Below are 15,407 nucleotides of genomic sequence, written 5' to 3' on the forward strand. Positions count from 1 at the left end.
GCATGTCCTCACATAGACTTCAAGCTTGATTTTCCTTAATTGATTAACTCAAGATGAATTAATTAATTAATTTACAAACTGTTGTTAATATCAAATTCGAATTTTACTTCCTATTTTTAGTCCAGGGATTGACTAAAATAGGAATCCATCGTGAACTACTAAAAATAGAATGCTATTTTTAGCACTTCCATTTTTCATTCCTTGTTGCCCAATCCAACACTAGTACCCAAACTTCTATTTATAGCAGTGCTATTTTTAGCACTTCTATTTTTAGCATTTCTTGTTGCCATTTTCAATGTTTTGCCTACAACACTTGGTTAGGCTTTCTCATTCTAATCCAAGTTTCTTTCAAGAGAACATTAACTTCAAATCTAGAGTTTATCGCAGCCTATGGAATCATAAGTCCTTCAATTTCCAAGTGTACTTGTGGATTATAGTCATTATGTGGTGTTCCTAATTGAGATAGCTAGCACAATTTTTTACTTTTTTTCCTCTCTTATTTACATTCCTTGAGGATGTTTAGTAACTCCAAAATGATGGAGACTAATTATTCTTCTTTTAATAAATTAAGGAATTCATCGAGGATTACATGTTTCCCTTATTTGTGTTTCCTTTGCCGGTGTCATTTTTCTGAGGAAAATCTAGGTAGATCAACCCGAAGGGATCACATCTCGCTAACCAAACTAGCATAGCCTAACCCCAAGGGTGTCGAGGAGAATTGAACCTGTGACCTCCCAATGGAAAGGTAATTTAGTAATGGGACCACAACCAATTAAGGTAACCCTCAAGGCTCCTCTATCAGTGTTCTTGTAAAACACCCTCCTCTATTCAATCACCAAATATACCAATGGTTTCTTTCAAGATTTGTCTTTCCTTCTGAGGGTCTACATACTAGTTATGTCTTCTAATAGGTTTAATATAAGGGTTTTTATTTAATAATGTATTTCCTTCCTTTTCTCCTAATCTAGTAATTACATTTAAATGTTTGGAGTTCAACACTTCATGTTTTGGAACACTCTAAAGGAGATTGACCATATTTCTATTCATTATTATTTTGAGCATGATAGGGAAGTCCCCCATGACTAATCTCCTACACTATATTTAGTATGAATTTAAGGCGATCTTTTCTTTCCATGGATAGTTAGAGATCAATTATATTCTTTTTCGCATACAATATAGTATTTATTTATGGATCCTCCTCGACCACATCCTCCATGGTTTTCATATGCTCTAAGATATCCTACTTAGTATCCACCTAGTCTTGGATATCTTTCATTACTTCCTCTTCCCTATTAGATTTGGTTATGTTATGCCACTTCTATATGATATATTATTTGATAATTATGTTTATTCCAACCATTTTTTTTGTATTCTACGTTGTTGTGCGTCAATTCCTCACATATATTGCACACCACTAAGATTTGGCATTTTTCAAATTGTGCGAGAAGTCTTTGTTGGTATGGTTTGTTATAATTTGAAAATTTTCAAAATAATATTCAATCAAACATATGAGTATATTTTATTTACTTCCTGGTGTTTGCAACAATCCTTGTATTCCCTTCATTCAAATAAAAGATACATTATTATTTTCTTAATTCAATATCTCACAATGAATTTTTCAACATTTCAAGCTTTTCTTTAACTTTGTTATCCAAGTATGGAGTAGTCCAATCATCATCAGGTTCAATTTGCTAGGATTTTCCAAGGTTCTTTTCACAATATTTGATCTCATGCATCCTCAATGGTGCTCTAATTATTTTGAGTATTCTTATAATAAACAATTGCACTAATTATTGTTTGTTGAGAGTATATGGGATCTAGCTAAGGCGGTCATTAAATATTTTATCACCTTTGTGTATTGACTCACTTGACGTTTGTTTGATTTATTTGGATTTTTGTGCTACCATGTTTACCATCTTGTTTTTTTTTAAATGAAAAGAAATTGATCTACATTTCTACTTTTGTTCTTGTTTGATTATTGGTGAAATTCATGAACCAAGTTTGGGATTTTTCCTTAAGGCTCCTACAAATTGTGCCTTTGTTTTGTTTCACTGGTAGCATCCATGGTGCTACAAAATTTTCCACAAATAAACAAGTGTCTTCTTAGGTCCTCATCTCTTTTTATAGAGGAAGGTTATCGTGTGCCATTTTGGTGGGAGTCAACATTTTTTTAAATGAAGGAGCAGGTGCCTATGATCTCAACTAGTTTAAATTTTCAACTATATTCTTTGTCTAACTATTATTATTTGTAAAACTTGAATTTTTATATTCTACTAAAATAGTTTTTTTATGTTTGTGTATCTTCCTCACAACCTTCAATTGATAGTTTTCGGTTTTCTTCATATATTAAATCTAGTAAGGCCAGTTCTCCAATGAGATCCTCAATTCAAATGACCAAATCATTGTCACCTTCTTTCTATACAACATTTATCTAATTTCCTTCTCTATGTGGCATTTGGATCCATATTCTATCAATGACTCTTCCTTCCTTGTCTAGTTGACTCCCCGTTGAAGGAAGACTAGGTTCAACATGTAAGAAATGTCTAAGGATTTCTCTAATATCAGGACTTGATTAGTCTAGATATAACATGCTAAGTATCTCAAGACCTAACTCATTGACTTCCATACTTTCAATGTTTTTGTTTCCTAATGGTTATAGGGAACCAAATTATACCTACACCAACTACAAATCATCATCCAATTCAAGAATTGTCAAGGCACTTCCACTTCCACATATGGTTGATCCTAATATTCTAACTTAGATAAGGTCAATGATAAATTGGCTCATTGTTCCTTTAGATCCTCTTGTTTTTTGGGGTTGATGAGAACGTACAGCATCATATATTTCATATATTATTTTATATCTTTTGTCTCATTCAATTTTTTGTAGGTCGACTATAGGTTTATAATGTCGCATTATTATTGCAATTCTCTTCTTAGTTTTGTTCATCAATAGTATCATTTGTCTTTGTATTTTTCTCAGTGATTTTCTCCTCCCTTTCCTTGGCATCCTTGAATATATTCTAATCATATTTTTTTCCAATGTGAGTCAAAAAAGGCATCTTCTTCTTTTAATTAATCTAACAAGAGTCCACCCTTCCATGACCAACCCTAACTTTACTTTTGGAGAATGAGGGAAATCATCATAGCCATCTTTATTTATGTAGGAAATACCCCCACTTTTAACCCTTTTTCTAGTTGAAATTGATTGGTGTACTCAATGAAGGTCACACATTGACAACGTGACCAACACTTTTGTGAATAAGGAATTTATGCATCAAGATTAGCACCATACATAGGAAACTATCATGTAGATTTTCTATGTTGAAAATGCGGCAAGAAAATATATGTTTGACATTGCCTTGGTCAAGATAGAGAAAATTTGAATTTCCATTTTAGCACTGAGGTGACATGGCACTTTCCACTTAGTTAACTCGGTTAATTCGAGTTGGGAAAGCTTGAGTTTAGTTAAATATGATTAATTTCTAATTTTTAGCAATCTATTTCATCTAAATTGAGTTATGGTCAGTTAAACTAGTTCTAATTGTTAGAGGAACTAGTGAAGGTTTAGTTGTGGAAATGTAACTTCAACCACACTCAGTGATCAACCAGTTAACTAATCCATTAGACCAAAATAACTAATGCATGTAGAGAATTCGAGTTACCCAGTTGAGATGGAAATTACAAGGAAGTGTACTATTAGTTGTAGACTATTCCGAAGTGTACAGGTGGTGCATGCAATCAAAGGAAGAGCCTAGAGGAATTGTGCAATCCAATTGAGGGAATTTCCTTAAATAATAAGGGCTAATTTCCTAAAGGAAAAGAAAAAGGAAATAGGATCTTGGAGAGCTTTAAAATTGGCTAAGCGTTGGCCAGAGTCAGTCAGATAGGAAGAGGGATAGATTATACACTTGCAAGTTGTGCTTAGGCTTGAGAAAGCTTATGTATTCATGTCTATTCTTTGATTAATGCAATACAGAAAGGAAGGGGTTTTGAGCAGTTTATTTCCTCTAGATAAATCTTTGTGCATGTGTGATAATTCTTATTTCATGTTTATGATTTGTGTTCTTGATCGTGAATTGAATTCCGCGGAATAGTAGAGTAGAATTGAGTCTTGTGTTTTAGTAAATTTTATGAGCAGTTTCAGATCTACACAATAATTTCTACATGGTAGCAGAACAGGATTCATAGTAGAGCAGAAATTTTGAAGTTCTTATTGCAGGAGAATCAGATTTGCAATATCAATTCTTCAAATCTAGAAGGATGACTTTTTATGGACTAAGACTAAAGTATGCCCTTGAGGGAATCTCAAATTATGTTGCTTGGAAGGACCGCATGGAGGCAGTGCTAGAAGATAATGGATTGAAGGAATTTATCGATAATGACATCCTGAAACTAGCAATAGCTGATACTCAGGATCTAGCAGAATGGAAGAAGTGTGTAGCCAAGGTGAGGAGAATCATATTGGAGGGAGTACGAGACCACATTTTCTCAAATATCCATGGGAAAGAGACTCCATATGTAATGTGGAAAGCACTGACATATTTGTTCCAGAATAGTAGTGACCACAGGACGCTGACGCTCAAGGATAAACTTTGAAATATCAAGATGCAGAAGAATGATACTATTCTACAATACCTAAGTAGGTTCACACAATGTCATGATGAACTTGGTCAAGTTGGTGTTACTATTGTAGAAGATGATTTGGTAAGCCTATCCCTTCTAGGCCTTCCCAAGAGTTGGCATACTTACCAAGATTCGGTGAATGGGAGAGACAAACTGCCAAATTGGGAACACCTATGGTATGATTTGGTACAGGAGGAAATAAAGCAAAATACCAGAGACGGGACTTCATCCAAGGGAGAGGATGAATAAAATTGTGCCTTGGATGGAAAGGGAAATAAGGGAAAAACGAAGAAATCCCAATCCAAACCAGAATCTAGTCAAGGGGACAAGAAGAAATACTTGTCCAAAATCAAGTGCTCTCACTATCATGAATTTGGGAACTATGCCACAAAGTGTCCACACAAGAAGACAAGAAAGAAGACCTTGGGAGGAGGAGCAGGTAAAGGCTTGGATTCATAGTTCAATCTTGATTTTACTCTCATTGCATGCATGGCTAGCACAGGGATGGGGAGTGTGTGGTACTTTGACTTAGGTACCTCGTTCCATATGACCGGGAATAGAGAATTTTTCTGTGACTCGGAGGAAAAATACTTGTAGATGCACATTGATATGGGGGACAATGGAATGTATAGCGCAATCGAGATTGGTATAGTCACCTTTAAAAGGGAGTCGGGTGCCCCCCTCAGGCTCAAGGATTTCATGTTCGTTTTGGGCCTAAAGAAAAATCTCATCTTTGTTGCAGTTTTGGAAGACTATGGTTATGATGTGATATTCAGCAAAGGAAAGGAATTCCTAAGAAACATAGCCACGAGAAAGGTCAAGTAGATCGGGGTTCGTGTGAAGAAATTATACAAGCTGATGTGGAAGATTGTGTTGTATTGAGCATGAACGCAGAGAAGGTGCAAAGCCGAGATGTTGGTGAAATTTTTCATAGACGACTTTATCATTTACATCATGGCACTTTGAAGCTTATGTAGCAGACAAATACAAGCCTCCCCAAAGGATCACTAGAGCAACGGGATACATCCAAAGGGTGTACCTTGGGGAAGTACACAAAGGCCAATTTCCATGATCAGGACAACAAAGCACATGCACTCCTTGAAAGGATCCACTCTGATGTCTGTGGACCTTTCTTGATAGCATCCGTTGTCAGGCACAAATATTTTGTCGTTTTTATTGATGACTTCTCACGGAAGTGTTGGATCTTCTTCATGTGGAAGAAGGATGAGACATTCTACAAGTTCATAGAATTCAATGGTTTGAGAAAGAAATGGGAAAGAAGGTGAAGGCTCTCAGGAGCGATAATGGAGGTGAGTATGTGTCAAATGAATTTAAAAATTTATGTGCAAAATAAGGCATTCGACGAGAGTTGACAGCACCCCACAACCCACAACAGAATGGGGTGGCTGAGAAGAATAATCGTAGCATTTTGGTAGCACCGAGGGCAATGTTGTATGGCCAAGGCCTATCTCTGCATTTGTGGGTTGAGGCATACAATGGAGTGGTCTATTTGAAAAATAGGATTCCTCATCAGATTCTTGGCATGATTACAATGGAGAACAATTTCTTGGGGAGAAAGGTGGATGTGTCGCACTTTAGGATTTTTGTAGACTCTGTTTACTACCATGTCTTTAACGAATCAAGGAAGAAGCTAGAGTCGACAACAGAATTGGGGGTATTTGTGGGTTACAAAGAAACTCTCCACAACTACTGTGTGTACATGTCATTCCCCAGAATGACAGTTATGTGAAGGGATGTAAATTTTTATGAAGACAAAGTCATGTGGTGCTCTCTTGAGAGGGAGCTTCAAATCCCACCAGAAGAGGAGCTTTTAGCTCCAAAGGAGGAACCTCAAAAAGTTGTGGAGCAACCACAAATTGAGGAGTAGAGAGTGGAGACAACCACTTAAGCAAAATCATCCAGAGAAGGCATGAAAAGGACTAGGTAAGTTGAGATATTTGTGCAAGATGCGAGGGAGAATGTGGGTGCACCTTCAAATAAATGCAGGCAAAGAAGGTCACTAGATCAGTACACTGGCTACATGGCTCTAATCACAGAGCTTGTATAGGCTAAGCCATCCCCTCTCGAGGAAATACTAGAGAAACCTGTATGGGTTGATGAAATGGTGTAAGAATATGAATCCATTGTTAACAATAGTGTTTGGGAAGTGGTCCCAAGACCAACAGACAAATCAGTTGTGGGTTTGAGATGGATCTTCAACATGTAGTAGATGGAATCATATAAAAGTTCAAGGCCATATTTGTGGCCAAGGGGTACTCTCAGGTTGAGGGGATTGACTATGAGGAGACCTTTATCCCTGTAGCAAGGTACTCATCCATCAAATCAATTCTTGCTCTATTTGCACAGATGGGGTGGAAGATCCACCAGAAGGATGTGAAAATATCATTCCTCAATGGAATGATTGAGGAGGAGGTATATATCGAGCAACTAGAAGGCTTCGAGACTTTTGATCGGGATATTCATGTGTGTAGACTCAAGTGAGCATTGTATAATCTCAAGCAAGCACCCTGTGCTTGGTACACCAAGATCGATATCTATCTCACTGGTTTGGGCTTCACCAAAAGTGAAGCAAATGAAAACCTATATCATATTTTGGTAGAAGGTGAATTGTTTATTATTGTCTTATATGTTGATGACTTGATTTTAATTGGTGATTAGCAGTTGATCAGATCTTGCAAGGAGGACCTTGTAATAGAGTTTGAAATGAAGGGAACGGGTCTCATGCACTACCTCCTTGGATTGGAAGTATGGTAAGGTGATGGGGAAATGTTTGTCTCTCAAGGAAAGTATGCCAACTACATACTTCAGAGGTTTCGCATGGACAGTTGCAAACCCATGGAGACTCTTCTAGTAACCAACTGGAGGAAAGAGGATGCCACTTCAGGTAAGGAAGTGGATGCTATTGTTTACCTAAAGTTGATGGGTTCATTAATTTATCTTGTGAACACATGACCAGATATGTGCTATGCAGTCAAATCGCTGAGCCAAGCTATGGTTAGGCCAACCAAGCTATTTTGGAGGGAAGCTAAGCATGTTCAACAGTACCTGAGAGACACTACCCAGTTTGTACTATGGTACAAAAGGACAGAGGGAGTGAAGTTGTGTGGCTTCATAGATGCAGATTAGGCAGGGATTCCATTAGATTGAAAGTGTACTTTAGGTGGAATTTTCAATGTTGGGTCAACATCGATTTCTTGGTACATCAGGAAGTAAATATCTGTCGCACTCAACTCGATAGAAGCAGAATACATGGCTGCAAGTCAAGTAGCATGTGAGGCAATCTAGATGAGAAAGATACTTGTTGGGTTTTTTGGTCAAATGATGGATCCAACTGTGATCTACTATGATAATCAGAGTTGCCTCAAGCTCTCCGAAAATCTTGTTTTTCACGATCAATCCAAGCATATAAATATCTGGTATCACCATTTGCGGGATTGTGTGCAGAGGAAAATAATGTTGTTGCAATACATTCCTATAAAGGAACAAGATGCTGACATTTTGACAAAGGCCTTTTCAAGAGGAAAGTTCAAGTTCCACAGGTGCGGGATAGGGGCGGTTGATAATCCCTTTCTTTCTAAGAGGGAGTGTTGAAAATGCAGCAAGAAAATCTCAGTTTGACTTCAGCTTGGTCAAACTAGAGAAAATTTAAATTTCCATTTTAGTAGAAATATTGGAGGTAGTTAACTGAGGTGACATGGAACTTGTCACTCATTTAACTAAGTTAATTTGAGTTTGGGAATATTGAGTTCAATTCAGTATGGCTGATTACTAATTTGTAGCATTATGTTTCAGTGAAATTGAGTTATGGTCAATTAAACTAGTTCTAACTATTAGAGGAACTAGTGGAGGTCAAGTTGTGGAGGTGTAACTTCAACCACACTTAGTGATCAGCAAGTTAACTAATCAATCATCCAAAAATAACTTATGCATGTAGAGAATTCAAGATACCTAGTTGAGATGGAGATTCAAAAGCAAAGTACTATCAGTGGTCGATTGTACATGTGGTGTATGCAGTCAAAGAAGAGCCTAGAGGAATTGCGCAATCCAAATGATGGAATTTCCTAAATAATAGGGGATAATTTCCTCAAGTAATAGCACAAGGAAATAGGATCTTGGAGGGCTTGAAAATTGGATAAGTGTTGGTTAGAGTCAGTCAGTTAGGTAGAGGGAGAGACTATACACTTGCAGGTTGTGCTCAGGCTTAATTAAGCATATGTATTCATCTCTATTATTTTATTAATGCAATACAGATAGGAAGGGGTTTTGAGCAGTTGCTTTCCCCTAGATAAATATTTGTGCATTTCTGATAATTCTCCTTGCATGTTTATGATTTTTGTTCTCGATCATGAATTGAATTCCACAGAATAGTAGAGTAAATTTAAGTCTTGCGTTTTAGTAAATTTCATGAGCAATTCCAGATGTACACAATAATTTCTACGTTCTAAACTTTTCTCTTCACATTGCCTAATGAGGTATGCTCTTTGATCACTCTTGTTGGCTCAAAAGAGTCATCAGGGAAAAGACCCCGAGTTCAGGCATGGAGGGGCAACAGTGGTCCATTGTAGTCTAGGACAGCGTTGGCATTTTCACCTCACCTCGAAGGGCAAGGAGTCTCACTTGAAGCATGCCACGACCAAAGGGGAGGAGGGTTCAGCATGGAGTCAAGAGGGTATTAGTTGAACATAGGCAGTTATACACATAAGCATCCATAGTACGTGAAACAGAGATAACGGTACCCTAATCTCATACACATGGATCCATCATAAATACCACAAGACTAACAACACTCTAGTATCAATCTAGTAATCACCATCTTCATGTAGCAAGTAGAATATTTAAAATTTTAATAAGCCCACAAAACATGATGCACAATGCATTATGAGTCTTGACAACCATCAACTCTAATTACATTAAATCAACAGGACAGTGTACATTATAACTCATCATCTAACCATAAACAATACATAAAATACCTGGCTCAGTAGCTCAGGTCAGATCTACTCCACAACCCAGTTCCTTGGCTCTAGCTCTTCTTGCTTCTGCTTCTACGTCTGCGTACCTCCTCAGTAGCCAAATCCTTCAGCATTCGGCGGGTTCAACCACAACAACAACACCAAAAATCAACAAACAAAAACAACCTCTTCCTTTCTATTCTTCCTCTTTTTATATCCTTCCCGACTACCTAGACTACTAGTTCTCGCTCAGCTGCTTGCTCCCTTGGTTGCTTTTGTGCCTTCCCATCCCCTCAGTTGCCTTTGCCTTCTGCTGCCACCTCGCCATCACTCCTCTGCAACTGCTCGTTCCACCACCCAACCATTGCTACCATTTATCCTTTCTCGCCCTACGGTTGGTCAAAACTGGTCAAAACTCTTCAAAATTAACAAAGGCTCCAACAGGCCCCGACCACAATTTCTTGACTCATCCCTGAGTCAAGTCATTTTGACCTCTGGCGGCTTTGTTGTTGCTTCCATGTGTTCTACGGGTGGTGGTTGTGTTGCTACTAGCTTTGTCTCCATTGTCCATTGTGTCGGCACCTCTGTTGCTGCGATACTTTCTTACGGAGTAGGCATCGCTCCGTCTCAATCCTAGTTTGTGGCATGGCATTTGTTTCCGTGGCCCTTTCTTGACCTTGTGGCTCCTCTGTTCCAAATGAAGGCTCCAACTCTGGGACTGTTGTTGTTGTTTGCTGCCTGAACCCATTGTATCGTTGAATTGCCAAGTCCCAGTTTGCAAGGATTGCGTCTGCACTTTGTGTGAATGCTTCAGCTAATTGTGACATTAAGGTTATCAGTCGTTGGCTCTATAGGTCATCCCATTGCTGGCTACTTGAGTCACATGCCTCCTTTAACAACAGGACCTACATTCGAATCGACGGTCACAGGTCTCGAATTATTCTTTTCGTCCTCGCCGATTCTTCCTCAATTGCATCAACCTCGGCTTGGAGGATGTCGATTTGTTCACTTATTTGGTGGAGTTGAGTAGGTTCTATGCACGCCCTTCTGCTAACAAATAGAGATTGAATTTGCTCTCTCAATGGGTAGACCTGGTGATTTTTCAGAGCTAGACTGCCTGACCAGTCGTGGACCTTGCCCATTAAAGTGTATCCATTGGTGAGGGCTTCGGCTAGGGCTTGTTTCTTCATCTCTAGCTCTCTGACCTTGCTTTCAACCGATCGTGCGTAGATTTCTATAGGATCTGGCAGGGCGGACCGGACAATTTCTAGCTTCCTCTTCATTTCTGCATTGGTGGCTACTAGACACATGCACGCTGTCTGTATATGATCACAGTAGTCGATCAAGGTGCAGGCAGACATGTCCGTCGGTGCTTCTGTGTTGGCTTCAGTGATGGTTGGCCATATGGAGTGGAACCACTGGGTAAGTTGATCCACTTGGGCTTGCAATCCCGTATTTGCCTCTTGCAGGAAATCTCGTTCTTTCGTCACTGTGAGCAATTGCATCTTCTATTGCTCATGTTCCTTAGCCAAGTGCTCATGCAGGCTCTCAGCCTTGTGGGCTGCTTGCTGAATAAAAGAAAATAATTGAGCTGATGACCAGTGATGGAGTGTATCAGCCCGCATTGTGTCTGGTTCTAGGAATTGTTGTTGTAAGGGTAGGCCACTTGCAATGGACTTATCAGAGTGGGAGGCGGGTGAATGTTCTTGCTGAGATGGTTGCTGGGATGGCTGAGTGGACTGTGGTGTGGTTGGAGTGATGCTAGGGTTTGGGGGGACTGTGATCTTTATAGGGAGAGTGGGTAAGTACGGGCTAGTCCTTTCCCCCTGCCAACTGGTATCCAGGTGTCTCCCAGCTGGTGGGTCCAACTCAAGCATCGGTGTTGTACTCTCGGTGGGTGGCATCCCTATGGTCGAGGTGGCACCTTCTTCTGACCAGCCGACTGAACCTCTGCTTCTGCAGAAGTCCGCCGGTGGCCGAATGAGACGATCTCGAACACAGTTGTAGACGTGGAAGCGATTTGCAGGGATGACTCCCGTGACAGGTATACTACCATGGATGTGGTGGCAGGGATCTCCTTAACTATGGTTGTTGCAGGAATGGGGTTTTTGACCTCAACAGTAAGGCCGATGACTGGAGCTGGGTGTTAACTTTCGGCCTTTCGGCAACCGGATTTTTGACTTAGGGGTGCGGATAACTCACTTTTTTTGTGGCTTGATTACCGGCATGGGGGAGGGAGCCTGGCCTATGCCTACGGGAGGTGAGACTGAAAGGGGGGCATTAAAATTGGGAACAACATGGTTAAACCTTGAAAATTCTCGGGATAGTCACCCTCACCTGGCTCGAAGCTTGAGATTGTCCTTCTTACCTCAAACATTTTCTCTTCCATTTGGAGCAGCATCGGTTGGAGTACTTCATTTGTCGCCCTCTTGCTGCTACTTCTACCCCATCTCCCTCTTGGTTCAGTGGCATCAGAGCCCCGAACATATACTTGGCCTTCCCTTCTGTTATTTCACAGGCCACTCCCGGCCAAGACTCCACTTCTCTGTGTAGTGCCTCCTTTGTCAGGCTAAACCTCTGTGGCCTTAATTTATGTGTGTGCGAGGCACCGAACCAGAGCTCGCCTGAGAACTCATCCAGGATATCCCTGAGTATTCTCTCCGTGGACTTGATGGCGTCCACCATCTGTGTGTACCAACTCTTGAAGGTTGTTTCGTTGATCTCTTTTGTGTTGGGATCCCCCGATTCCCGCCATGGTTCATACCTGAGCACAATTGGCTGGTTTTCAAAAATAGTTTCCATCTGCCTCTCTGGTGGTGGCCTCCACTTCCACATTTCCAGCGCCATTACCAAATACTCGAACACAAAGCTAGTGCTCCGCCGGTAGACATCCTCACATGCCTCAAAAAGTTCATTGAGCATGAAGGCCAACCAGTTGAGTATCTCTCCCTGGCAGCAGTGTTCTACTATTGAAACAGTGTCCAGGGTGCACTCATTTCTCGTGAAGTGCCTCATTGTCTTGCCTGCAATAAGGTAGCAGGCGAACCAGATGTTATCTTTGTTGATTTTGTCCAGCTTCGTGCCTTTTCCCCCTCGCTCTGTCCCATAGCGGGTGTAGATGTTGTCTTCTGTCTGCTTCTTCCCCCGCTTGGCCCCAGCCTGGAATGTTGTGCTAACTGCATTCCCCATGTCTACCCAGTCAATCGATAGATATCTTCGGCATGGATAGGGTATTCTTTGTCCAGCCATAGCGAACCTCCATGCATCCTGCTCGCCAATAGCTTGGTGCACTGCATGGCGGCCAATTGGGTGCCAAATACAGGCAGATTTCTCAGGCTGAACAGCGTGGACTTTTGTAGCCCTTTGAAGTCTTCTCTGATTCTAGAGGCCCTGGTGCCATCCTCCCTTTGAAATTCTTCCGCATATACCTCCCTTTTCATTGTTGGAAATTGGAACCTGTCTGTGAAGTCGTTGTCGATGAGATTCGACCGGTCATACTTCCCATATAGGTCGTCCATGACTTCAATTCTTGCATCCAGAGCAGTTTGTGGGACTGATATGATCCTTTTTGCCATTGTTCCCCTTCTGCTGTAAACAATTTGCACTGGTGGTCTTCTATTTCTCCTGTCCTGCTCCTGTTCTTCTGAGTGCTCCTGGAATCCTTCTGGTGTTTGAAATTCTACCATTCCTTGCATTCTCCTGAGATTTATGTAGTTGATTCTGACACGACGTCCCCTGACTGATGAGGCTTTAATCAACTAATTACTCTGGCGACCTTTCCATGTATTCTAGCTATATTTTTTCTATCGTCAGCCGACTGGTACGTGCCAACTATGACGTGGGTTTGGAAAGTATAGAGTGGGATGCATGGTGTCTTTATTCTATCGTGATGGGCTTATTTATTAACTAATTCTATGCTTGACAGGAAATATTTTGTGACCCTACCTTGACAGTTTCCTTATTTATTACTGGTATGGTGGATGGGATGGGTACGTGTGTGGCCATCAGTTCTGGAAAAGGTTTAGACCTACGTGTCTTCTGCTGACGGGGGTTGATATGCATGGCTACTGTCCCTACTGGCTAGGCCTACTACCCCCCCCCCCCCGCGACCACAAATGGGTTGAGGTATCCCGCTGTTGGCCACGACCTTATTATTCGGAAGAATTTTTTATTTTATTTTTTTTACTTGTGGAAAGGGAAGAGTTTCAGGCGTGCGCCATTGACCCATCCCTATAGTAGGACTCCATCGAGTTGCGCGAGTCTTACCACACCTGATTCTTTTATTTGTGTAATGATGAATGGGCCTAACTAGTGCATTTGTAGTTTTCTTGGGAACTTGAGGAACTTGTTGTCATAGAGGAGCACTTGGTCGCCAACTTCAAACGATTTGTTCTTGATGTGTCTATCATGCCAAGCCTTCTATCTTTGTTGCTTGACAAATTGATGGAACTCCGCTAGGAACCGTGTTTCATCGAGCTCCAACAATTGGCTCAGTCTATCCCGCAAGGCACTATTATCGGTCATTCCTGTAGCCTCTGAAATCAACATGTTGGGAAGTATGAACTCCACTGGCACCACCGCCTCTCTACCGTAGATGAGCTGGAATGGAGTTTGTTTGTGGAGTCTTTTAACTATTGTTCTATATGCCTAGAGTGTCGCTGGAATTCTTTCATCCTAGTCATCCCAGTTTGCCGATACGATTTTTGTTAGCCCTTTTTCCAGTATCTTGTTAAATGCCTCTACTGCATTGTTTGCCTACGGATGATAAGGACTACTCTTGTTATGTTTTACCATAAAAAAATTTAATAGAACCTCAATTGTCTCATTCAGAAAATGTGTGCCCTGGTCACTTGTGAGGCTCCTCGAGCATTTGAACCTTGAAATGATATTTTCAAAAATGAATCTCGTCGTTGTTTCTGTTGTGCAGTCTTTCACTGGCACAGCCTCTGCCCATCTTGTTAGGCATTATGTTGTCATGATTATGTATCGAGCTCTGGACTGTCTTGCTGGTGGGGAGATTGGACCAATGAAATCTACTGCCCACTTATTGAAATCTGCACCATATGGACTGGGTGCAGTTGTAGCTCGTCTTGTCGGGAAGGCTTACCAACCCTTTGACAAACATCAAATTCATTAGTGAACGCCTTCGAATCCTTATGTATAGTGGGCCACCACAATCCTGCATGTAGTATCTTTCTTGCAGTAGCTTTGCCCCCTACATGTCCTCCTGCAACCCCTGTGTGGCACTCCCATAGGATGGCTTCTCTTTCGTGCTATAGGCCACAGCGCTTGAGTATTTTGTCTAAGCCCATTTTGTAAAGGTGTCCTGCTATGAGTTGGTAATCTGCAGCTCTGACCACTAAGTGCCTCTTCTACATTGTTGTGTATCCCTATGGGCAACTGCCTATTGTTAGTAAAGTAGCAATTTCCTCTAGGTGATTGGGTATGGCTTCTATCTTGAACAGATCAGCATCAGGTAACTGATCGTCTATTTCCCTATCATTCTCCCCTATTTCCAGGTGAGACAGATGATCTAGGCCTACATTCAATCTGCCTAGCTTAACAACCACTTCAAATGTGAACTCTTGAAATAGTAACAGCCATCTGCATATTCTTCCTTCTAGTACCGACTTGTTTACTAGGTACTTTAGTGCAGAATGGTCTGTGAAAAAATTGAATGGTGCACCTAGCAGGTAGTGCCTAAACTTTTGGAGAGAGTAGACCATTGCTAGAGCTTCCCGTTCTGTTGTTGTGTAGTTTCTTTTTTCTGTGGAGAGCTTTCTGCTTGCGTAGTATATTGGATGATCC

At 40.8% G+C, this 15,407-nt stretch overlaps 1 pseudogene; it reads left to right on the forward strand.

Moving 5' to 3' along the window:
- Nucleotides 1-5,603, forward strand: part of LOC149258639 (membrane steroid-binding protein 1 pseudogene) — a 37,866-nt pseudogene extending 32,263 nt beyond the window's left edge.
- The last annotated feature ends 9,804 nt before the right edge of the window (nt 5,604-15,407 follow it).

This window comes from Pinus tabuliformis, chromosome 6 (assembly GCF_031772625.1).
Source record: "Pinus tabuliformis cultivar Carrire ecotype Pingquan chromosome 6, CPIR1, whole genome shotgun sequence".
In the NCBI taxonomy this organism is placed as follows: Eukaryota; Viridiplantae; Streptophyta; class Pinopsida; order Pinales; family Pinaceae; genus Pinus; species Pinus tabuliformis.